Source organism: Centruroides sculpturatus, unplaced genomic scaffold (assembly GCF_000671375.1).
Source record: "Centruroides sculpturatus isolate CEXI.00-Female unplaced genomic scaffold, Cexi_2.0 scaffold139, whole genome shotgun sequence".
Lineage (NCBI taxonomy): Eukaryota > Metazoa > Arthropoda > Arachnida > Scorpiones > Buthidae > Centruroides > Centruroides sculpturatus.
In genome coordinates, this window is record NW_019384370.1 from 178,006 (window position 1) to 203,021 (window position 25,016).

At 31.1% G+C, this 25,016-nt stretch overlaps 1 long non-coding RNA gene across 1 annotated transcript; it reads left to right on the top strand.

Annotated features, from left to right (window-relative positions):
* Nucleotides 1-47: 47 nt before the first annotated feature.
* Nucleotides 48-24,799, top strand: LOC111614362. The gene is made up of 3 exons (XR_002754914.1): nucleotides 48-130; nucleotides 18,702-18,807; nucleotides 22,885-24,799. It is a non-coding gene; the product is annotated as an uncharacterized LOC111614362 (long non-coding RNA).
* Nucleotides 24,800-25,016: the final 217 nt, after the last annotated feature.

Consider the following 25,016-nt stretch of genomic DNA (forward strand, 5'->3'; position numbering starts at 1 on the left):
ATACTGGCAGGTGGCTAGTACCCCGGATGGAGCTGCCAGCCAATAGAGCGATGGAGTAAAGTGAGCTCGGTTTATCACGTGCACCTAGTCTTCTTTGTCGTCCGTCCCCTACAGTAGGTGTTTGCATCAGGTATGTAACGTTTGCCTTAATTATTATTGTTGTCAACATCACAATAAGTAAACAAAAAGTTGAAATTTGCAACTTATAAAATTCATTACAGGCAATGTGCATGCTACTCAAACTATTCGCTTTATAAATGCGTATATTAACTTGGAGTGATTTTCATTCATTCTAACGTACAGTACATAAACATCCTCTTAAATCATAACAAATATTCAATTAATCAGTTTACTATTTAGATTTCCTCTAAAAGTTTAATGACTAGTTAACAGCATCACGATTGATAGTAATTTTAATTTCAGATAAACATCAATGAAAACAGCTGGTTTTTCACAATCTATAAACCATCTTTCGTAGCTGAAATCGAATAAAAAAAAGTAAAATTGAGGGTCTAGTTCCCCCCATTTTTCGCATCAGTTCGTATAAGTTCTCTTCTGGAAAGAATAATGCTAGAAGAGACGTGATTTTAACTCCTTATTTAGATAAACAAACTAGAATAATGTGCTTTTATATATACGAGTGTACATTTATATGCAATTTTTTATCCTTTAAAAGCTCCCAAATTTTTAAATATACTATTTAAATTTTCGAATATTTACACCTGGGATCATCCACTAGCAGAAAGCAGTAGTAACAGTCTGGTGACAATCGGAAATATAATGTCAAGGTGTGACAGTGATTTATACACACTTCAGTAACCTATGCTCCTTTGGGCTGTATTGCGAATGTTTATTTGTTAAAACACCATCTGTTTCTCACTTTCCTTCATTCTCTTTGTTCAGTCAAGTCAACTAGACCGTCTCTAATTTTAGACATGGTACAACAGACGATTGCAATTGTTTGATGTGAGACTAGCGTAAGTAATGAGGCCCTATACAAGTATTGTTTACAAGCTTCACTTTGACTAAGTTAGCAACAAGTCAACGTGACAGAAGACACGAACAAATTTTAGTCATTTAAATTAGTTAATTATTGATAAAATAGCTTTTGTATCTTACCGTCTGATGCTAATAAATGAACTTGGGGTAAGATATAAGAAACAAATACTTTTACACATTAATTATGTTAGCTATTTTATTAATGTGGAAGCAACATATAATAATAATAATTATTATTATTAAGCTTAAAATTTCTTTAGTCTTTAAGACATAATTCTCAATATTTTTACTTTAAAAAAAATCATGTTTTTGCACAAAATCGTTTAAATTAAATAAATTTTAATAGAACCGAGAATATATAAATTTAAATTTATCTTACGTTACATTTTACAGTGCTTATAAATCATAATTAAGCATTATTTTTTATGGTAGTGTTAGCATCTCGTTATATTTCACCGTTTATGACTCTGGATCCCGATTATAAGAAGAAAAATCTATAAATTTTTTTGTGACTGTATTTACCAAAAGTAATGAATATTTAATGTATAATCATTTAATTTTGGTGACATTTGATAATTCATAAAATGCACAATGTCACACACGAATATTTAATAAAAGAAGTTTTGGCTTGTATCGAAATTAAACTGCAGTTGCGAATACGAGATAGGCCACAACGTATAAAATTTAGATTTTTCTAATAATATTACTATATATAAAAAAATTTTATACAGAGTATTATTACAAAAATCTACATTTTATAAAGTGTAGCTTTACTATTACCGTATCCTTCTCCATATAAATTTTTTAAATGCTTTAGTAAATATACTGTATAACTTTTAATACGTTAACTCTTATAATATTTGTCTCGTTGATATTTCAAATAAACAATTGGTATAAATATAGATTACAAATATTAATATAATATAGAAAATGAAGTTTCAATTTACCTTAAAGTATTCGAGTTAAAAGCTGAAATTTATCTTCAAAATGGGAAAAAATTCAAAGATTTTTTAATGTGAGTCTGATTCTATTATATAAAAGATTATGTTGAATAGATGTTATATAAGATACTTACGTAAACAATATGCTGTAAATATCTCTTTCATGCTTACATGGGTCTTATAGACTATATATATGTAGGATATAAAGTCTATGTAAGCATTTATAAGGCCTATTATATCTATTTATTCTAACTTAAAATACTTTTAAATATGTGCCAGTTTGTTTTATAATTTCTAATAATAAATGTTTTATATATTTTTTGAATTATAGCTTAATATCTATAATATAGCTATAGTAATTAAGCATATAACTAGATCTTTTTGATGGCAGAAAACGCTAAAGATGTAAGAATAATTATTCAAAATAAAAACTTAAATAGTGTATACACGACAAAAAAATAGCCTATAAATTCGTTTAAGTAGAATGGCTGCAGAGCAATTAATGTAGGCCTGTTAGAAGTCGAACATGAAAAACTTTTATGCACTGGTACAGTACAGTACGTTTGGGTTATTTTCACCATATTTATGGCGGATATCTAAATCGAAATATCTGTAGGAAGGAGGGAGATAACCGTACCATCCGTATTAAAACTCCCCACTAATAATACTACAGGCCTCCTATTCTACCCACAAGAACTAACTAGTGAAATGACTAAGCCGAAGTAAGCCAAAATCAATCGATATGTGAAATCAAGCTTGTAACCAAGTTAGCTGCCTCCTAATTCATATTAGTAGCAGTTCTTTCGTGCTTTTTAACCATATTACAACCATTAACCGATTTATAACTTTTGCACAAATTAAGTTATTATGCAAATTTTGATGCAAAATGAATTTTGATCATTTTATTAATAAATTGTTTAAAGAATTAAACTTATAGGATACCGTTCTATTGTCGTAATACAAAATGCCGCTCTAGTATTAACTATAATTCGATTTCTGTCTATCCAGTACGGGATATTAGGTTTCAGTCTTTGTCTTTCAGTTATTAAACCTCTTAAATTGATGCTATACGGTTAAATTCATAATTTAGATTAATTCGCTTTCTTTTATCGTTCGCATTTTTACTTTCTTGTGACAAGCGCTCGGGAAAAAATTTATAGGAAGTATTCGATTTAGAGCTCTCGTGCTTATGGAACTTTTCCTAGAAAAATATTTGTTCGATGAGTCGTCTTAAACCTCTATCAAAAACTTATATTTTTCTCTTCATTTTCTTTTCTCAGTCGAACTGTGTTTCATTTTTTCCGCTTCGCGATTCAATATATCAGTTTTTTAAAGTTATTCATAGGCTGTGTGATAAATAAGATTCTAATCACCTGGCGCGTTATCCTATGAGAAAAGAGGTCCCCTGTTGATGGGGGCCCAGGCAATTATCAAACCTATCTTTTATAAGAAAATATTTTCCCCAAAAATTCTCCCTCAACTGTACACGGGCCCTCTAATTCAAATTTACCTGGGCCCCATAAAGCTATAACGCGCTAATGCTAATCACTAACACAAACTATTAATGCACTAGTTAATATCTTCTAAGTTAGATTTATAATATCTTTTTCCAATAATTATTTATTAATACGAAGATTTTTAGAACCTGCTCTATTCTTTACTGTTATAAATTTGAAATTTCCATATTTTCGTAGTTGTTAAACAAGGATAAAATGAGATTTTATACGAGAAAACAAGCTATTTTATTTATTTTTTTCATTGAAGTTTGAATATTATAATTTAAGTTTACCGAAGATTTAAACTAATATCGAAATAATTAAGTTATCATTCTAAATTAATTAAATTAAATAAATGAAAAAAAATTATTCTCTTAATTGCAACTTTAATAGCTTAAGTATAAGGCTTAAATTAAATAGATTATTATTTAAAACCTTTTTATTTATGATCGTTTGTGACAATGGAAATTTTTCTCTCTTGTATTTTAATAAATATTATATTTTAAAATATTTTTTTCTAATTGTTTTTTAAATGGAGAAACTAAAACTAAAGTTGGAGAAAGTTGCTTTGAATGCTTGGTTTCTTTTTTTAATTCACAAATTATTGTTAAAATCTAATGAAATTTCACAAAATCTTAAGATCTGATTTAAATCTTATTGATTTTAATCATTTAATTCGAGTTAGATTCGAAGAATTGATAATTGAAACGTTCAATTGCACGTCACTTAAGGAGTGCAAATTTTCAGACTTTATTTCTGAAGTTCGATGCTAGCTTATATGAAAGTAACGTAATGAAAGAAACTTTTGAACTGTTTTATTGTAGTTTTATCTATAAATTTACTATAAGGCCTGTGATTTTTGTGTCATTCAACACTTTGGAAATGCCAGAGCGCGAAGCTGTACAACGGCTGGTACGAGAAGACGATAGGAATTAAGGTAGAAAGGGAACGAAACGGGGCCTATCTAAGGCCTTATGTCACATAAATGGAAAGGTTCATTTATTACTGGCCTAAATCAGATGGGTTGAAAGATTCTTGTTGACAGAAACATCCGCCGGAGGGAGCCACAGATGTTTGTGTGATGGGAGGGAGAGGGATGCAGGCAATGACTACAGGACTAGCTGAGACAAGTTCTTTTTGCCTAGTAAAAGTGGTTATTAGGATGAGAAGTGGAAATCGATTTCAGCTGCGGTTTTGTTAGTACAAAGCGAAATTACTCGTTTTGCCCGTGTTGTATTCCTGTAGAGATTTACATGTTCAATTCGTCGAGTTGTATGACTGCGAGGGATTTCTACAACTGTAAATATATATAAAGCGAATAGCGATTGTTTCCAGATTCAATTAACAGTTTCGAGAAGAGGTGAGAACTCCACATACGAACTTCTTTTTTCATATATTTTGAGAAGATTTCTCTTCTTTCCACCAGATGGGGTTTTGCCCGAGGATAAATTATTGAAGAGCAAATTTTTGAATGATGTTACTTCGGACCACTTGACTGAAAACTAATGAAGTCTACTTTTGAGATGAATAGGAAAGAATTATAACGAGGGAAATTGATAAGTGGATCTTGTTTTTCCTCCTCCTTTTTTGATCTTTAAATTCTTCTTTAAAGAATTGTTTTTGGTCGAGGAGATGATGAGAGTCATTTTGGCTGAAGGGGGTCTTCGATGTTTAGTGTTTCGAGTGTACGATTCTCTCGCACAAGTAGTTCTAATTTAATAGTTGTTTATAAATAATTTTCATTTTGTTTTTTTGCTTCGATAAATTTGGAAATATCTCTTTCAAATATGCCAATTATTACCACTCTTCACACGGGTCTACATGTTGTTTAATGTCTCAATAGAACATGTGTCTTTAATTATCTTGACACTGATTCAGTTAAACAATACGTTTCTATAAGATGCCGTTATTTATTACTTAATGGTTGATTAATTTTTCTAGCAATTTGGTTGGATTGGGCTCCGTAAAACGGAAACAATACGCCAATGTTGAAATCTTACTTTTCAATAAAGTTTGACAAATATATATTGCGAAAAATCTTAATAACAGATAATAGAAAATTAATAAATTAAATTATATTTACAATGTTAAATTTTACAAGACACGGATGTAATTTATGAAAAAAAAAATCTTGCGAGCCAAGAGATCCATTACGTGGAAACTAATGAACTTTGTACATTAAAACAAAATAATAATTAATTTTTAATTATTTATTAATTTATTTGTATAATTCAACTGTTTTTACAGTTGTAAACTATAAATTTAAGTTATTAGAATTACAGATATTTCAATTTTTATTATTATTAATTTATATTACATAATTTGATAACCATTGCTTTAATAATTATCCCTTATCAAGATAATTAATATCCCTTATACATAATTAAATGATCTGATTGTTTAATGTTAATTTAATACGAATTTTAGGCTGTAATATCGAGTAACTTCCATGATACAGAACAAGTACAGATCTAAAATATTGGGAAACTTGTAAGGATACGTACGATTGTTTTTACTCGTTAATTCGTAGTCACGATATCTTACAAGTTATTAATAGTATCAAAACTGAAGTTGTTTACTTTAAAATGTTATTTATTACAATATTTAAAGTTATTATTAATGTGTGAATAATGGAATATTTTTGTACCTAAGTTTGCTTGTGAAAAATCCCACGTTAAAACTTGAAGTTATACAGATGAATAGAGTTGTGTTAGAAGTTTTTGTCGAAAGTGTGAACAAAATGTGAGGACACGTGACATTTTGTATATGTTACCCTTAGATGAAAATCTAATTTTGAACAGATTCTAATCAAAAACTTGTAAAAATAAACTTAATTAAATCCATAATTTGGAATTAAGAGCTCTAAGTCTATATCGTAACTTAACTGGGAAAAGGAGATAAGAGGAAACATTTCATCAAAAATAAAATTAATATTCAGTCAGATTTTAAGCGCATAATTATTAAAAAAATCCCCAAAGTGTTAAATAAACAGAAACTTTACGAGGGTGCTTATAAAAATCTCTTTTCTAGTGTCGAGGAGAGAAATCTGTTAAGAAGTAGTTGGATAAAGCAGCGGCCAAATCAACCGTGCCACCCCCTCTAGTCGCATTTACCTGTCGAGATTTACTATAGCCGTAAAAAAGCAACAAATACTTTTGAAGGAAACGGGGGGGAGAAATAGGGAAAAACGGTTTTTCCCTCCTTCTCTTACGGATCGGTATATCGGGCATGATGAATATTGTCTAGCTCATAACGGTAAATAGTTTTATGTGGCTTGCACCGTAAAGTCTGATGAGGTTTGTACGTAGAGTTTACACGTTTCTTTGAACCCGGTCGGGTCATAATAGTTGCCATTTCTTCCCCTTGTCGCACTATTTCCCTGTAACCTTTAAGTTAGAAGCGAAATGGACCGAGCATTATTCCTCGAGTCCGGCAAAAAGGGGACATTACGATCGTCAACTTATGTCACGTGACACACCCAGGGTCCTGTAGGTTCACTGGTGCGAAATGTCAGGCCCCAGTTTAGAAAGGTGGTCCTGTCACAACTTGATACCGGGGGGAGGGGGAAAAATCGATTTTTGAGCGTATCGGAAATCTGGTGGTTGCACTGGTGCCCTGTTGACTATGTAACAGTAAGCCTTGGGTTTTTTTCTTCCCTACAAGTGATATCTCTAGCACTAGCTACACCTCTGAGCTGCCAAAATCTCATATTTGGGATCGAAAAGTAATGCCAATTTTATACAAGAAGACCGGAGATCGGAAACATTTTTCCCCTTCTTTCTGTTTCAACTTCTGATTTCTTTTTATATTTATTTTTATTTCACTCGTTTCTTGGGCTTAGAAATTAAAATGAAATAAAACAAAATATAAAAGAAGAAATTTTTTCCTTATATATCAAAACCGAGAAAAATATTGGCAAATATTTATTCTATGATCGATTTACGAAGATGCTTGAAAAAAAAAGAAAATAACAATAATAAAATAAAATAAAAATGTATCGCTTTTTCCTTATTGGTTAACTTCCATCACGTGCTTAATCCTACTATAGAAAATGAGATTTTGCAAGCTCTATTCTTATTGGTCAAACACTATCCGATGATGCAGATTACTTCAGCCTCTTTCGACCTTTGTAACACGATTAATCATAGGGACGTAGACTGGAAAAGCGAAAACTTCCGCGTCACACGACGTCACTTAGTTTACTACTTATTTTATATAACGGTAAACTTTTTTTTTTATTAATTCGTAGCTACTGTCAGTCGTCTTAAAATCCAGGCTATGATATATGATGACTACATTTAGCTCCTTCAAGCGGATCCCCGAGTAGAAAAGACAAAACCGATACAGCGAGCCAAAAATTTCGAACGGATAGTTGAATATGTCAAGTGTTTCCTTCTCTGATTGGCAAAGACAACTAAAATCAAAAGAGGGAAAAAAGACTTCCCTTCTCTGATTATTTTTAGTTTGACGCAAAGAGTCGTACAACTACAAGAATTGGTACAAACTTATCTAGTAGTATTGTTTAGTCATTATTCTTTAATTGTTTTCGAATTAATAAAAATACAATCTAATTATCTACATTCTTGATCAGTTAGGGTATTATTTTCTTGCCAAAATATCCCTACGCTTTTGAATTAAATCTTTGTTTCCTCATGAGAATAAGAGGGAGGTGGGTTATATGTGCTCCTAACAATATAACAATGTCGGTAGGCGCCGACTTAACCCACTATATCGTGTGTGTGTGTGTGTGTGTGAGGCCAGGTTAGGGAATGTAACTCTATTCACAACTAGGCAAAAACCAATGGGGATGACTGTCACCTTGGTTTTCTTTAATGACTTAAATGTATGACGTTATTACAGATTTAAAAGAAGGTTATATTAGAAATCGTATAGTTCTGCACACAGTTCGAATTCAAAAATTGAACTTTGAACTTTTGTGGAGGCCTATAATAATTGTTATTTGCAGACAAAATTCGAGTGCTTATCATTTTAAAATCGTGAGATTTTCGTTGAGATTATGTGAATTTTTTAATGGAAAATTTTGTTTTTTTTTTTTTTTAAAGTGGTTGTGGTAAATTTTTACTTTTAGTTTATTTTAGGAAGGGAGGGCTAATTTTCAAGGGTAAAGTTTTTCCTCCATCCTCAGAGTTGATTATTATTAATTTAATTTATTTTTTTTTTTTCAAAAAATATGTTTCGANAAATAAATATACTACTGTTACTATTGTAAATTCCCGACCTAGACTTAATGCTTTATATTAATGAAGATGCATCTAAAGTTAAGTAAATAATAAATTTTTCTCAGAAAGCAAGAATGCATTTTAAAATCTCAAATGAAAATGTTTAAATGGTGCAGACAGAGAATAAGATTAAGAATCACTGGTTAAATGGGTATCTAAAATCAAACAATGTTAAGATTGAACGTAATATCAAACTAATGAGCATTTTGTTGAATATCACCTGATATTACCATATTTACTTGAATGTAAGATGCGCTTTTTCAGATTTTAGTATCTCCGAATGTAGATTTGAAATGAATACATCATAATTAGTGATCTCTAGCGTCATACATCTTATTACTTTGTCACTAGAAGTCACTAACTCCATTGTGTCATTTTAATAATTTTATTAGATTAATATTCATAATAGTAACTATTTAAGAGATCGTCTTAGCTCAATCTCGTTAGTATGCTACAATAACATTGAAATTACTTGAATGAAAATTCTGAAAAAGTCATGCAGCATCTTTCAAAAAATTATATCTTTCTGATGCTTTAAACAGCACTGAAGATGATTGTATGCAGGAAGATATGAACATTGAATCTGGTATTTCAGAAGAGCCTAACACAAAGTGAAGAAGTTTCTTACTTCAATACCAAAGAAGACATTTATATATAAAAAAAAATCAGTATTTATTGCAAGTAAAGTAAGTTACTTTACTGCAATAAATACTGATTCTTTTGATATAAATTTGTCTCGAGTTGTCTATTTTTAGAAAAACCCACATGTGAGAATGTAGAAATTAAGGTGCATCACGTATTTGAGTAAATACAGTAGTTACCAGTGGCATAGCGTGGGTGTCAGCTGCCCAGAATGGAGGAAAATTTCGCTGCCCCCTTATTTAAGTATCTCAATTTAAGACTAAAATTCAGTTTTGTCACAGAATAAGTAATGAAAAATTCCATGCTCATTTCAATCAGTCCGAATTGTAGGTGCGACAAAAATATGAAATGAAATGGTTCTAATTTTTACAAGATATTATTATTATTTATTGTGAAATTTTGCCACNTTTTAATTACAAATATAGAATAAGAGTAACTGTTATTAACTTTCTCGTGTTTTCAGTCGTCATCCACCCATCTTTATTATTGAAAAGATTTAATTTTTAAGTAAAATCTGTTGTTAAACTATTAACCACGAATTAATTACGATCATTATAAAGTTTCTAAGGGGAGAGAAGCAGAAATGGATCATCAATAGTAGATCAAAAAGTAGCACTAGAAATAATACCAGGTAACGTAACGGATAGAAAATTAAATTATATAACATTTATACTGGCGGGGAAGGCATGGAAAAAGCATTTAATGGAAACAAGGGATTTCCCAAAGAGTAGGGGAACCAGTAAATTTTTAAATCCGCCTTTTGGGATTTATAAATGTAAGTGTCGACTTTAGAAGAGAGATATTATAAATGGCGAATGCTAGATTTCCATATACGATTGTTCATTTACTTTAAAATACCTAGAAGGCAAGAATCGTGACCGACTGAATGGTCCAGCTACGAAGCTGAAGTGGGTTAATCACAATATCCCACCCTCTCTCTCATGGGTTGGGGGATATCGGGGCAAAAAAATCGATTTCTGTAAAACAGACTCCGTGTCGCAAATAGTTGTTAAAGGTTGGTAGGGGGAGATAGTATGTTTCCCCCACAGCAAACAAAGCTAGCACTTAGTGTATTGTTTAAAAATGCATGAGAGTCTGAAAAGGTGAATCAAGTGGGGGAGATGTGGATTTTTTTTCCTTCTTTCAATTTCTTCACTCTCACCCCCTCTTATCCGACTTTATTTTTTTAACCTTAGAAACGTCAACAGTAAAGTAAAAGTAGCCGATTCTAGCCAAATAGTCCGTATGATATTTATTGAAATTTTTGAGTCCATTTGGAGTGGGAAAAAGTCTTAACTCAGCGTTTAACAGATAATGAAGTGAAGTTGAGATCTTTAACTCCACTTCTGTCGGTAACTAATATTAGACCTCATATCTGTAAAAGGTTTGGTAATACGAGCTTTAAGAGTTTTGCTTATCTACTTACTGTACTATGTGTTATGAAGTATTTTGTTTTTCTTCTCTGCAGCTGTTCCTCTCTACCTGATTCTTCTCGCATCCCGGCGCTATCAAAATTTTGGCAATTTTTAAAGTGAGAATCAAATAGTAAAGCCCACAATATTATTTTCATTTGGGCTATTTTCGCTTACTTATAAACTAATTAAGCTCAACTTTCATACGATTTTTAGATCAAAATCGTGTTTGGAGAAGATCTACTTTGGAATTTCCTCCATAAATTCAATCCCCGACTCGACATCCAAACGTTAATCTAGTTTCCTTTTTCTTTAATTAAATTTTCGTTCAAAGTTTCCTTTTCGCTGTTAGAGCTTGGACTGGACGAATATTTAAAAAGAACAAATCTTCGCTTTCGTCTCATCTGCCAGCTTTATTTTGGATAAAAGATAAATTAGTTCTGGTGTGAATTCAAATTTTGGGCTAAAAATATCTCGTGTAATATTAGTTATGAGAAACTAAAGTCAACTTTTCCACGTTTAATCGTTTGATATTTAAACGAATGGTTTAAATAATCGAAAATAGCTACCGACCAGGTTTGGTGGGGCCCAGACAAATTTGAAGTAGGGCCCCCATGTACAGTACAGTTCAGACATTTTTCTTCCAGGGAAATATATATATATTTTTTTTAATAAAAGATTGATTGAGACCCCATTTTTGCCGTAGGATAACGCGCCAGTGTAACCAATGTATTTTACTTCAGAAATAGGCTTAAAAAGCATATGTTTACTCGAGTTTAGACCGTCGAAAATCCATTTTGTAGCCGTATCTATCTAACTTTATCTGAGTTACCCTAAAGAATTGATGCGTAATTAATCTGAAGATGAAAATGGCGCAGATGGAAGCGGATGACGTTTTATCTTATTCATCTCTCATTCCAACTATTGTCATTAAACTGCTTCCAAACCGATTCTTTACCCGCGTAATTTTAGCTCCGGGCTACATTTTGTTAATTTTTTGCTGAAAGTATACTGTTTCTTCTCGGCGATCCGTCGGCGATAGAAGAGCTGTCTACCCCCTTTTTTTTGTTTTTTCTCTTCTTCTTATTGAAGATTTTTTTTGTCTTACTCGGTGCTTTTCCTCTACAGGACTCGCAGGCAGATTGAAAAGTGTCAAGTTAAGATATTTTCACTGAAAGATTTTAACTTCGTATTAAAATACATCCTGATTTCTCATGAGAAACAAATTCTACAAAATAAAATTATTGAAAATTCGAATAACGTCAGAAGGGGGAGGAAAAAAATCTGCGATCGAAAACACTTCAGTGTAATTGTCGAATTACAAAGCTGTTACCCAGTTTTTGGTCCTCAAATTCGACTTTTATCGAATGTTTAGTGTTTTTAAGCAATTAAATTCCAGTTGTTGACGTTTTGCGAATATCTTCAAACCTCTTTTGAAAGGAAAATGCTCATTGATTGCGTGTTATGGGTTATTTAAATGTAAAAGACGTTTTCTTTCGTGAGAGCTCTTATACATAATGGTTAACTCACCTGTTTTCTACAGCCGAAGCGTGATTCAAAAACGAATGGATTCTTGCGTGGTATATGAACCTTATTCATACAAAGAAAATTTAATTTTAGACATTTTACTTAAAGATGATGATTAATGACTAGTTGATCTAAAAGAAGAACAAAAAAAGAAATTAAAATAAATAAAAACTTCCTTATGGTTTTTACATATAAAACACGTTCCATTAATTATATATAAAGTTACGTTTCTTATAAAAGAAAATATCTTAAAGATATTTGCCGAGATAAAAAAGGCAGTTTTGATTTTATCTACCAGTAAAAGTGGACAATTTAGATTCATAATTGCCTTCTTAGCCTAGTTTTCTGTATACAAGTATGCCTCTAAACACACAAGATAATCCTGTTTGGGAGTATCGAATCTCTTTAAGAAACTTGGATTGGTTTGGTCAGTTTAAACGAATTTTGTGACTAATAAATCGATCGATAATGCTTCCAATTTAACAATTACTGCTATTAAAATGTAATATAAGTGTATATCTTTCAAAAAATTTTGTATATCCTTAATAATTTTTTAGAAATTAACATTTTAAACGAGACTTTTTTAAGCCAGATTAACTAAGTATAGAATAATTAGACTTATAAGCTAGTTATTTGTAATATTTTATAAGAGAAAAGTAAATGTAGATTAGTTATTGTCATTGTTATGTAAATATTATTTATTATAACATTAAGTTACATATCTTAGTAGTTATGAGTGCTTGATAGAAGGTAATTGTTCAAGTATAAATAGTGGCTTTAAACGTTAGCTTAAACATAAACAGTCTCTTTAAATTGGCTTAAGACATCATAAACTACAATTAAGATATTAATAATGATTAATTATTTAATTAAACTTAGCGTAATTTTATATTAAATAAGCAAAATGCGTGTTACAATTTCATCTAATGATAACGGACTTTTAAAAACAACTTTATAGTTTTAAAGTTGAAAAAAGTTTATTAAAATTAATTTCTTTAATGTATATTTTTAACTCTAAACAAATCAGATGTTGATTGAAACGTAAGCTGGTAAATTATTCTATGTTCAGGTATGAATATAGTCAAAATTCGAAAAATTCTCTATATTTTATGCCTGGAAAAGAAACTTTAAAATACGTTATCGATTTACCAATTCAGAATCAAAAATCTAAATTGTCATTTTATGCCTAAATTTAAATAAAATTTGCAATTTCATCTCCTGTTTCCGCTTAAAATACATAAATATCATTCATTTAAAAATCCTAAATTATATATAAAACGTGGAAGACGTGTTTATTTAGAATAAAATAGAGTAAAATAACTTTTTTTTTCTTTTTTTTTCTCTCGCTAAAGCAGTCAAAATGATTAATTTATTATTGACGTATCCGAAGGATATCCGTTAAGTAGATTCATAGTTACTTCTCATATCATAAGCACTCGAACGATGTTGAATGGAAGAGACTTTCGTTGAAGCGAAAGAAACGACTGACATCGTTGATTTACACCAAAAAAGACTGACAAAGAATGATAGGAAAACGCCGCGATACTAGACATAGGTATTTATCAAACGTGCCTGGAGATTGTTGAAGAAGTAAAGTATGCGAATGTGTACTCAAGTAATGAGAGCAATGGCTGCCAACGAGATATATCACCTTTAGCTAAGGTGGAATTACACCACTGTTGCTGTCACTCATATCATTGGCACATTTTCATAGTAACAATGGAACCGTTTCAGGAATAGGAAATCGACAGTCTTAAAACAAAAGCCGCCATTTTTGAAACTAATTACAATAGGAATTATATTTGACGCCATTTTGACTCGCAACTAATGACGTATCGAAAGACTCATTATAGAGAGCTATTTAGGGAATTCCTCGATAAGATTACAAAGAAACCGATTAATTTATTTTTTCTTTTTTAAATTTAGTTATTTAAAACAAAGAACAAAGTCCTTTTACTGTAAAGGCAATGTGGAAAAGTTTACTATTGATAGACACTAAAAGAAAAGAAACATTGCGCCAATTTGCCGAATGCATTAAAAAATATATTAAAAAAATTTCCCTACCTGATAGCTGCGTGCAATTTATTTTTTAAGTACGAAGCGTTAATTAGCCGAATTAAAGCTTCATATTTTAACAATTTTGGACATAAGTAGGGCAGAAGCCATTACATAATGTTAACTTCTGTAACATTTACTCCTGTGACATCTTCCCTTCATTCTTTCCTTTATCTCCAGACAAGCCCCCTTTACAGGGGTATAAGTGTAATAGAACTTAATAGAAAAAATGGAGATGAAACAAATTAGCTTATAAGTAATTTAGAAAAAATTTTAGACGGTTATAATCAGTAAAGTAATAGACGTGTATATGCTTCACGCGAATCAAATTAGGCTAATGGAGAATTTTTAAAGATGTAAAAAGTCGATTAAATCAATTTTATGAAAGTTTCTTATAAAATTTGAAAGTAGTTTTCTATTAATGGCGGCGTAAAGGGATAAAGTGACCACTTTTAAAACTTGGCCACTCACGTTTATTACGTACACCATAACGAAACAATGTCCAAACCCATTATCTACCATTCCAACTAATGGTTCTACATTTAAGGCTTATCGCCTCGAGCCGTATTTGGTACCTCAGTCCTCCTATCCGATCGGAACCCTTAAGAAGTGAGCGACGATGAATATCTTTTCTTAACTGTCTTGAAAAAGTCAAATTATGAGGAAGAAAATCATGTCATTTTTCTCTTTAACCGCTTCAAAAATCTTATTCCCCCCTCCCTGTAATATGTCTAATTACATTCCCTCTCACATTAATTATTATAGAAGTAAATAGCATTCGTTTAATTAAACTATCGTGTTTTTTTTTAGTAAGAATTAATCTCGTGATTCAGAAATTTCGCCTCATCGTGTAAATGGGATAGAAAACCACGTCACGTTATAGTTCGTGACGTGACGTCATAACTCAGTGGTCATGCTGTAATGAGTTGCTACGTGAAACACATTGAAAGCGTGTCTCGTCGATTGACATCGAGACTATGTGATTGCTTAAAAATGTTCTCGATAAACAAAATCTTTATTTTATTTTCGCTAAACGATCACGAAATATTTTTAACGACATATTTATGTTTTGTAGGCCTTTCAACCCAGTAATTGCACGCTACAAAACATATCTTAGTTTAATTCTTTCAAAACAAAATTAATTATTTCAGCTTTAAGATATCAGAATTTATTTATTTTTTTAATATTTTATTAAGTGATAATATAACAAGTAAATTTATTATATGATTTAATGAATATCTGTGTACTTTACAGCTAGAGGGAGACTAATTTAGGAGTTAGATGAAAAGTAGTTGTAACTTGAATGTGTGTGATATAATTTAACATTAATTTAATAAAATATGATTTTTAACCAAATATATTTATTTGCATATTACCTATATTTATTACTTTTTCATTTTTTCAAATAGATTTTTTTTTGTATTTTTAACAAAGGAAACCACTCACACCACTTTCCTACTCGCCTTTTCAATTAATACATTCTAAATAAATGTTTGCATTTTCATAACTTTATGGAATTTTTAATGTAGAAGTTAATTGAAATATGTTTATATTTGAATTTGGTGTATGTAAATATGTTAAATCTTATAATTAAAGCTACAAGAGAGAGATTTCTCTAGATCCGAACAACAGAAGAGCGATATGCAAAACTGGAAATCAACAGAAGAGAGAGATTTTTTTTTTAATTTTTTTTTTATTTTTCATATCTATTTCGACATTTTGACCAGAAACGAAGTTTTCACGCTTCTTTTGATTTTCTATTTTCCATACTAAACGAATCCACGTTGACTTATGGTGACAAGGTCCGATAAAAAGTTGTCCTGTTTCTCTGTCTTTTTATCAGAACTCCGTCCCTTTTTTAATGTAGGGCGCCTATCCTATCACCCGACTGAACTATGTCTATTTGTCTAACTTTGGGGGACTGTTGAAATTTTTCTGGATGACAAGGTTTCTATTCCAGTCCTGTAACGGCACGAATTTATTTGAAACCTCTCTAGATAAAGAATTTCTTTTTTCTTTTTTCTTTTTTTTTAAAGAAAGGATTTTGTATTATAAACTAAAGCTATACTGTATATATTTGTTATTAAATTTGTGTTTGTTGACCTGTTTAAAATTTTAATGTATAAAATGCTGATTCCGATCTCTTATGTATCGAGGAAACTACTTTACTTCCAAAGTCAGTTAACGCCCAAAATTTTTAGTAACTTAATTATTTAATTATAATAATAGTTTTAATTATATCTATACATAAAATTAATACTTCAAAATTAAAAAAAATAAGAATGTACTTAGTTTTAGTTTAAAATAATATGAATTTTCTAATAAAAAGTACCAGATATTTATACACCTTATAAACTATTAAGAGAGAGAGAAATTTTTAAAAATTAATTATATAGTTTTATAAAGTTATGCCAAAATACTTTCACATTGTAGATAATATTTTTTAAGATCATAAATAGATATTTTTTGGCTAGCACGATTTTTCTCTCTGTGTGTTTATATATATAAGTTATAAATGTGTGTGTATCTATACATATTAAATCGCCCTATATACTAAATTATCTCTTATGTATGCATGTATATATATGAGCTAATACTGTACTATACTAAATTTGCGACGTGAGAACTTCGATACAACTTATTTTAACGTTCAACGTTCTACTTAATCTGTCGAACGAAGTAATGATCTTTATCTTTCCTCCAATCGTTTATTTACATTTAATTCCGAATAATAATAGAATTTTATGTTTTGTAAGAAATATCTGTTAAGTAGTTTATCTTTATAAAGTATTCACTAATTAATTAATAAAAATGAGATAGATTGATGCTATTTAAAATATTGTTAAACCCGTACTTGTATGGTTACGCACCGGAAAACGAATATGTCTATCAAGCTTCCTGTAATCTAGTATCGTAATATTAATTTATGTATTCTGTAGGGAACCATTTAGAGTTCCTAAGCTCCCTTTTTCCAATTCGCGTCATACATATAACGACTTTATCTCATTTAAGTAATCCAATTAGTTTACATTATATATCATCTTTAGATTGACAGTGATTTAAACGGCCTATTAAGGTTTAGAGCATAATAATTATTCTAAATTTTATAAATGATATAGAAACACGATTAAATATGATACAAAGAGTTAATTTTCGGTCAAAATTTTAAAATATTCTTACAAAAAAATTAGCATTTGTTAATTAAGATAGTAACGTTTATTCTAACTCCATTGAAGATAAATCTTTACTTTTATAAATCGATTTAATCTCTTGATAAATCTATAAATAATTATCAATAAGTTAGTGAAATAGTTCTATACATTGCAAGTATCATTTCATTTCAATTCTTTCATATATATATATATATATTAAATCAAGATAAAAATAATAGGATCATTCGAAGTTTATACAGTTCCTTACCAAAGAGAGTGATATATTTTATCTGTTTTCACAAAATCGATCTCTTTAAAACCTATCTTTTTCCATAAACCTCCAGAGGAAAATTAAAATGGTTGCCAAAGTACTTTTACGGTTGTAATAAAAAATAAAACTTTGAAACCGATAAGATATCGACCGTTGACTAACTACATATTTTACTTAATATTATAAGATTGAATTGCAATTACAGAAACAAACAAAAGAAAATAAAATAAAAAAGAAAGTATTACCTGTTGTTTTCCTGGGTATAATCCAAGCTCAGGTAGTTTTGGAAGCCATCTTGACAACACGTGATTCTGCGACATATGTTGTGTAAAATTAGCACGTGTTGAGCCATCTGACGTCTTATTGTCAGCTGGCGCCTGAAAGGTGGCCAATGTCACGTCTAAGACAAAACTATCTGTTATATTCGATTGTGTGTTACAGAGGTTGGAGACGAAAATCTCTTTAAGTAATTCGCTTTAACCAATAATAAATTTTATTGCATAGTGTTCATAAATAGAAAATACACGGTAATTAATTATATATTATTGTAAATTTTGTATAGCAAAAGTATTGATTAGTCAATAGGATAACATAAAAAAATACCCCCCAAAAAATATATATAAATTGATATTTTTGTGGTACTTTGTAGGAAGTTCTATCGATTTTACCATTTCAATTTACTACACATATATATTTAGGCCTATTAGTATGTTCGGTAATATCATAAATAAAATATATATAGAATTTTTGTACGCATTTATAAAGCCTATAAATAATAATGCAAGTGCATTATTATTATTTGTGGAGTAAACATTGCCGACGATTAAATCAAAAATAAGTTCCTAGTACATGAATTTGATTAGTGGAAAGCGTTAATAAATCATATATTATGAGTTAAAACTGATAATTATATTATTTGTGCAGAAATATTTTATGAAATATTATTAAAATTCTTTATCTGCGCAGTTAAACATCAAGCCAACAAAAGCCATTCTTCACACTAAGGAGTAAAGTAGGCAGTATATTGTGTCACTAGCTCACAACCCAGAGAAATTTCTTGACCTATTGCACAGTAAGATCTTTATCTACTTTCTCTATTTCCTGAGATTTTATTCTTTTTTCCCGTTACTTCAAGTGAAATATAGCATTCTAGATATGCATGCAAGTAAACAACTTTAAAGGACATATTCTATTCTTCCATCATTCCAGAGCCAACTTTTGGAACTTGACAAGAAATATTGTTTTGCAGTAGAATTTATTTGTAAAATTCTTTTAAAAATTTATAAGCGGGGTTATATACTTAATTTTACAAGTGTTTATATGGCATCCGTAATAGCCCGAAGTAATTAATATCTACTTTAAAATTGTCACGTATGTGCAATTGTGAACAAGATGCGACGCCATTAAGAGAACATACATACCTTAACATTGGAATGTATAATGTGCGTTTCTGTAAAGAATCAAGTGTTTGTGCCACAAAACATTCCGTGCCGTTATCTACTATATCAGGCACAACACAAATCTTCGCAGACATCGAGATAACATGCAATAGTGTCCATGCCTTCTCCTCATAACTGATTCGTCCCTCTTTGCAAACTTTTAACCATTACCAACTTCCCAACAACAAAAATTCATCTGCCAAACTTTCTAATTGGTTAAAAATCCTCTTTTTATACAAAAATTCGGGCATGAAAAATAATGAAAGTCTTCAGAAACCATGCAATTGAAGTCAATAAAACGCATTAAAAAACGCAATTCCCTCCTCTTCCACAATTTTTTTTAAGTGGCAACTTTAAACAACTGAAATTAAACAACTTTTATAAGTTTTCCAACTTCGAATTTTATTATTTTTTTTTCTTCACAAAAGTTAGGTAAAATTCTATTTTAACGCTCGATTAGTTAATTTAAAGAGATTTGAAAATAGCAACCAATCACATCGAGAAAGAGGAATTCGGTGAAAGAATGCCGATTAGAACGGTAAGTGAAATACGTCAGAAGGTTTTCTGCGTGTAAACACAATTATCACGTGTAAAAGGTATAAAAATACTCGGTGCCGGCTGGCGATAATACATCAGGAGCCGACAGAGTCGGAATTTCTGTGGAGATGGTATCGGTAAAATGCCGACAAGCTCGCTGAAAGATCCTACAACGCCACCTAATGGGTATCGGCGATACTAAACATGCTCTTGTGTCTAAGCTATCAACGGCCCTTCTGTTAATAGCTTTTCATGACGACATTTTTTTCACTTGTTAGCGGTAATTGTCTCTTGTATCGCTATTATTTTCCTTTTTCCAACCTTTAATTCCTCTATTGTTTATCCCGTTTTTACTTTAATGCCTACACGAGACTTTTTACTGTCAGATTTTGTTGTGTCGTTCGTCACTTAACACAACGCGTGTCCCCAGGTAGCCCTAAAGTTAGTTTTAACTTTTACGTTTCGGGTCGTACGTAAACAATGAGGTGTGAAATCTAACCCGAACCCTTCCCTCTCACTCTTTTTTTTTTTTTTTAATTATTGAAAATCGTTGTAATATTATTATAACCATTTTGTTCTTATTGTGTTATGATTTTTCTTCATTCAATTTCCAAGTTTTCTCTGGAGAAAAATACAGTTGAAAGCGCTTTCGTTGACTCGACAAAACTAAAGAAATCTTTCTTCTATACTCATTTATTGTTGTCAATTTTTTACAGTCATTTTTAAAGAAAGAAAAAATTCAATTTCCTGGCCAGTTTATGGGGATAGATTAGGCGCACAATGAGTGCAGGATCAGATATTTCCGCTATCTGTGTCACGTGATCCGGATCGTGTCCTGAATTGTCTGATGTATTCCATCTCCAGATAACTTTCTAATATGTAAGGAAGTACTCCGTGATGTGAAAATCGTAACAAGAGACTGTAAAAGTAGAAATAATGTAATTGTTCTTTTAAAGTTACAACGTTAGTAACTTTTATTCTAAAACAAGTTCTACCAGTTTTTACTATTAAAAACTATTCAGAGACATTTCTATACTTTAATCCTTAATCTGAAAGCTAATCCTCGAGTCAACTATTGGAAAGTTTTTTTTTTTTCTTCCGAGACTATTGATTTTTATAATTTAAAAAATTATATTTCTGACGTTTCTATTAGGTTTTGCTCTAAAATTTAGAAGACTTCGTAATCAGATAATTTAATTTTTTTAAATAAAATAATATTAACCGAACTAAAAATATCCTTTCTTAATCTTGTTTCATCATTTTAAGGGGGTATCAAGCTAAATATAGATAAAATTTACTTTAATTTTTATATTTTTATAGTTTAACAAGAGCGGTCGGGTCTATACTTATGAGTAACCTCACTAATTTAGGACCCATTTAGCTGCAAAATTTGAAGTTTCTTTTTGTTTTATTTATTTTTATTTATGCAAAACACTTGATATAAAAGTGATATATGTCATCCCTCTGGTATTAAACATGCATTAATAAAAATATAAGAGAGAGTTTGAAGTCACTCTGTCCAAAGCCTTGCTGGCATTCTATCTGACCCTATAGTTGAATATGTTAAAATAAAAGTTATTCTTATAAAAAAAATTATATTATTTATTCAGTTAAGTTGTTGAACTATCCAATATAAATATAACACAGAAAAAAATTTAGAAATTATTTCATATTGAAACCGGTTTTAGTCTTTATTAAAATTTAGTAAATGTAAAATATACCAAGATAAAATGCGTTCAGAATGAAAATCGAACTCGGACTCTTACTCTACCATTAACAATAAGATACGCTGTCATCTCACAATGTTATAGTGTTACGCTGTATTTATATCTGATGCCACTAAGTTATCCCTACATTCAGGGGCGGACTAAGGCCTAGGCAACCTAGGCACGTGCCTAGGGCCCGTAATTTTTGGGGCCCCAAAAATTAGGTTTTTAATTTTTTAATTTTAAAAATAGACCCGGAATTACAATGTTGCCTAGGGCCCGCTTTAGCCTTAGTCCGTCTCTGCCTACATTAAAGGTGAAGGCGCGAAAGGGTTCGAAAGTAGTTTATTTCCTTTTGTATTTAATTAAATCGGATTACGGCAGATAAAACAAACTCATTAACTACATATATATATTTTTTTTGAGTGAAGAAAGTGTGATCAGCAAATTTTATTCAATGAATATATTAATTAAAATATGGAGAGAGATATATGGTTAATGTATAGTGAATGACGAGACAAGCGTGTTGCCGGCAGCTGCCTACTACTGACACTTCAGCCATCTTGTGCTTATTCAGCCGAACTTTTCGGTTAGAAAACTTCGAAAAAAAGCTTCCGACGTCAACCGCAAGAGGCGCACCTGTCGGTACCATATCGGCACTAAATACTTTTTACTCAATTGAAATTAATTTAATCGGTTAATTCTAAAATTAAAACATTCAATTATAAATTTTTAAAGTATTAAACGCGTCACGTAATATTTTACGGCCGGCGAATTGAGAGTCTTTACGGGATTAACGTGGTGCCATCTGTTATTACGAATCACAAATTCCGGCTATCGCCCCCCTTTTTTTACGGGTCGGCGTTTGGCTTCGTGTATAAATAAGTTAATTAGGAATTTTTGTTTTAAGTTCCGACCGCAGTGAATTGCTTTAAGATAATTTCACTTATTCTAAAATTAACTACACTTATTCCTATTGTCATCCTGCAAATTCTCCATTTGTCATTCATGTCGGCAGGTGTAGCGACACTTCCGGCTACTTTACTCCCCATAAATAGTTCCGCTTGTTCGAAAAACTATTTCGATCAGTGTCAAAGAAGACTCGGATCTGTTTGTTTCACTTCGTTTCGGTTGAAAAAAGAAACAAAATTCTCAGTAGCGCATGTACCATTGTCTAATTTTCAAAGATTTACGACTGAAAAGAAGAAAAATAAATTAAATTACAAAAAAAGAATACGCTTAACTTACCCGAAATGTTTACCGACAATGAATAATATACCTTAAAGCTTTATAAAATTAAATTTAACATTTTAGTTTTCCTATATATTTCCTTTTCGTAGGCTATATTCGATTTTAAAACGTATTAAATAAACTTTAACATTCCTTAAATTTAAATGTGTGAAATAAGGCTGTAAAATATTTTTTAAAAAATTATATAAAAAAATTAAATTGTAATATTTTTTACAGATGCAGAGGCAATTAAACGTCTACGAGTCGTCTTTCGAATTATATAAATGGCAAAGACTGCAGCAATACTCTTATTAGTAAGTACAGCGAGTCAAAGAACCCATAAAAAATAAGTTTCTGTTAAAAGAAATTACGAGATGACACATGTAAAGATGAAAAATTATATGTTTTATCCGATATATACATAGTATTCATCATTAATACAGCGAGCAAGATGAGATAATAATTTAAGAAGGTTTTTGTTTGATAAAATAGGACCTGTGGAGAAGAAAGAAAATAAAAGCCATTTCTGAGGAGACAAGTTATTATATGAAACTAAAAGTATTTTGAGAATTATGTCCGAGATTATCACTAGGAAGGACGGTGGACAATACGGCAGAGTTGTGGACCATGAATGACAGACAGTTGTCCGGTCCATCGCAGTATAACGGAGAAAGAAACAATGAGGGTTATCCCATCCCGCTGGTCGGTTAGAGTAGCCAGGAGGAAAAACCTTCGACCTAATCCGAACGATGGAGTGGTATGTCAGGCGGAAGACTGCCGCCAACGACCTTATGGATATCCCATAAAATCACAACGATGTACGCAGTGTAATCCCTGTAATACTGTTCAGGATGACATACAGTGTCTAGCCGGTAAGCTGGCTGGCTTTACCAAGTCGGGCCATTGGTCCCGTTACAGAAGAACTCCAACTCGACATATTAGCCGTATTTCTGGCAGAAAACTGTGCGATATTTAAACAACCGGACCGCCATATCCTTCATTCACCTTCGCTCCACTTTAAGTCCGTATCGGACTCCTTCTCCCTTTAATGCTATACTTATTGTCTAAATGACCTGCGACCAATCGACCTTCTCTGATTCCACCTTTAAAATTAATACTTCGTTCGTGATCGATGAGATTCTTGACATTGTTTTTTTTTTTGTTTTTTTTTTACTTTAAGAGGAAGTTTGTCCTTAAATTGGAGGCACTATTATATAAAACTATCACCTTTTTTAGTTTTCATGATACAAGATGTATGATGGGTGCCGTCGGATCCCACAACGTTTATTCATTATAGAATCGGATGAGAGTAAACATTAGCGATTCCTTTACCTAAGAGACAAGATCATTTTCCTATTTATGAACTTATTAAGCTTCGGATCAGAGTGTTACGGGTTAAATATTGTAATAGCAGGTATTAATGCAAATATCGTTTGTCAGACGCTCGACGTCACTCGATACGGACCAATGAGGCAAATGCTATTAAAAATGAGGATTTGGGATACAATTCTCCAAAGCCTCCCACCCGCGTGGATATTTACGAGTGAGATCACACCAACTAGGTCTAAAGCGGTCGTAAATAATGGGTACGCTCAAAAGCACGCGAAACCGCAATCGATTGTACGAGTTTAGTTTCGTTCCAGTTCTCTACCCGTTCTATAAATCCCCAGTTAGGACGGTTGACTTGTGTGGGTTTTTAAACTACCGTTAAACTTCCTCCCCCTTAACGTTCTGACAGTGGCCTGTGGTTGTAAAGTCTTATTATTACGTTGATGCCATTAAACGTCACAATATGTCACGGACGACTGTTTTTCCTCTTTGCCATCTGCACCATTGACTCACTGCTATCAAAAATATATTTTTTTTTCCCTCCGCTTCTTCCTCTTCCCGATTTTAGACTGGATAGAACTCTTATAATCAATAATTCACTGATGAGTTAAGTAGATGGTTTATGTTCTTAAAATGTGGGATGTCTTTGACAGAAATGGTTTTCAAATAATCTGAAAATCTTGGATATTCTTGTAATGATCACCAATCTGAAAGTGAGGAGTTCCTACCGACTTTCTTTAAAGTAGTTTTGATCTAACTTTGAAAATTATAACTCTTCCTGCAAAAGAAAAATACTTCCAAATAATAGATCCAAAAAATAATTTTCATATTATTTTATAGATAATATTAAAATTCTATAACCCAATCTTGGTTAAGAAAATGAAAAATTACTAATTTAAAATGTGAAGTTGTCTGTAAATTTTATAAATAAATTGTTATTTATTTAACAATATTTAATAATTTATTATGTAAATAAAAAGGAAATTTTTCTATCATAACAGTGTAACAAAATTTATATGAAAAATTCCATGCCTACATAA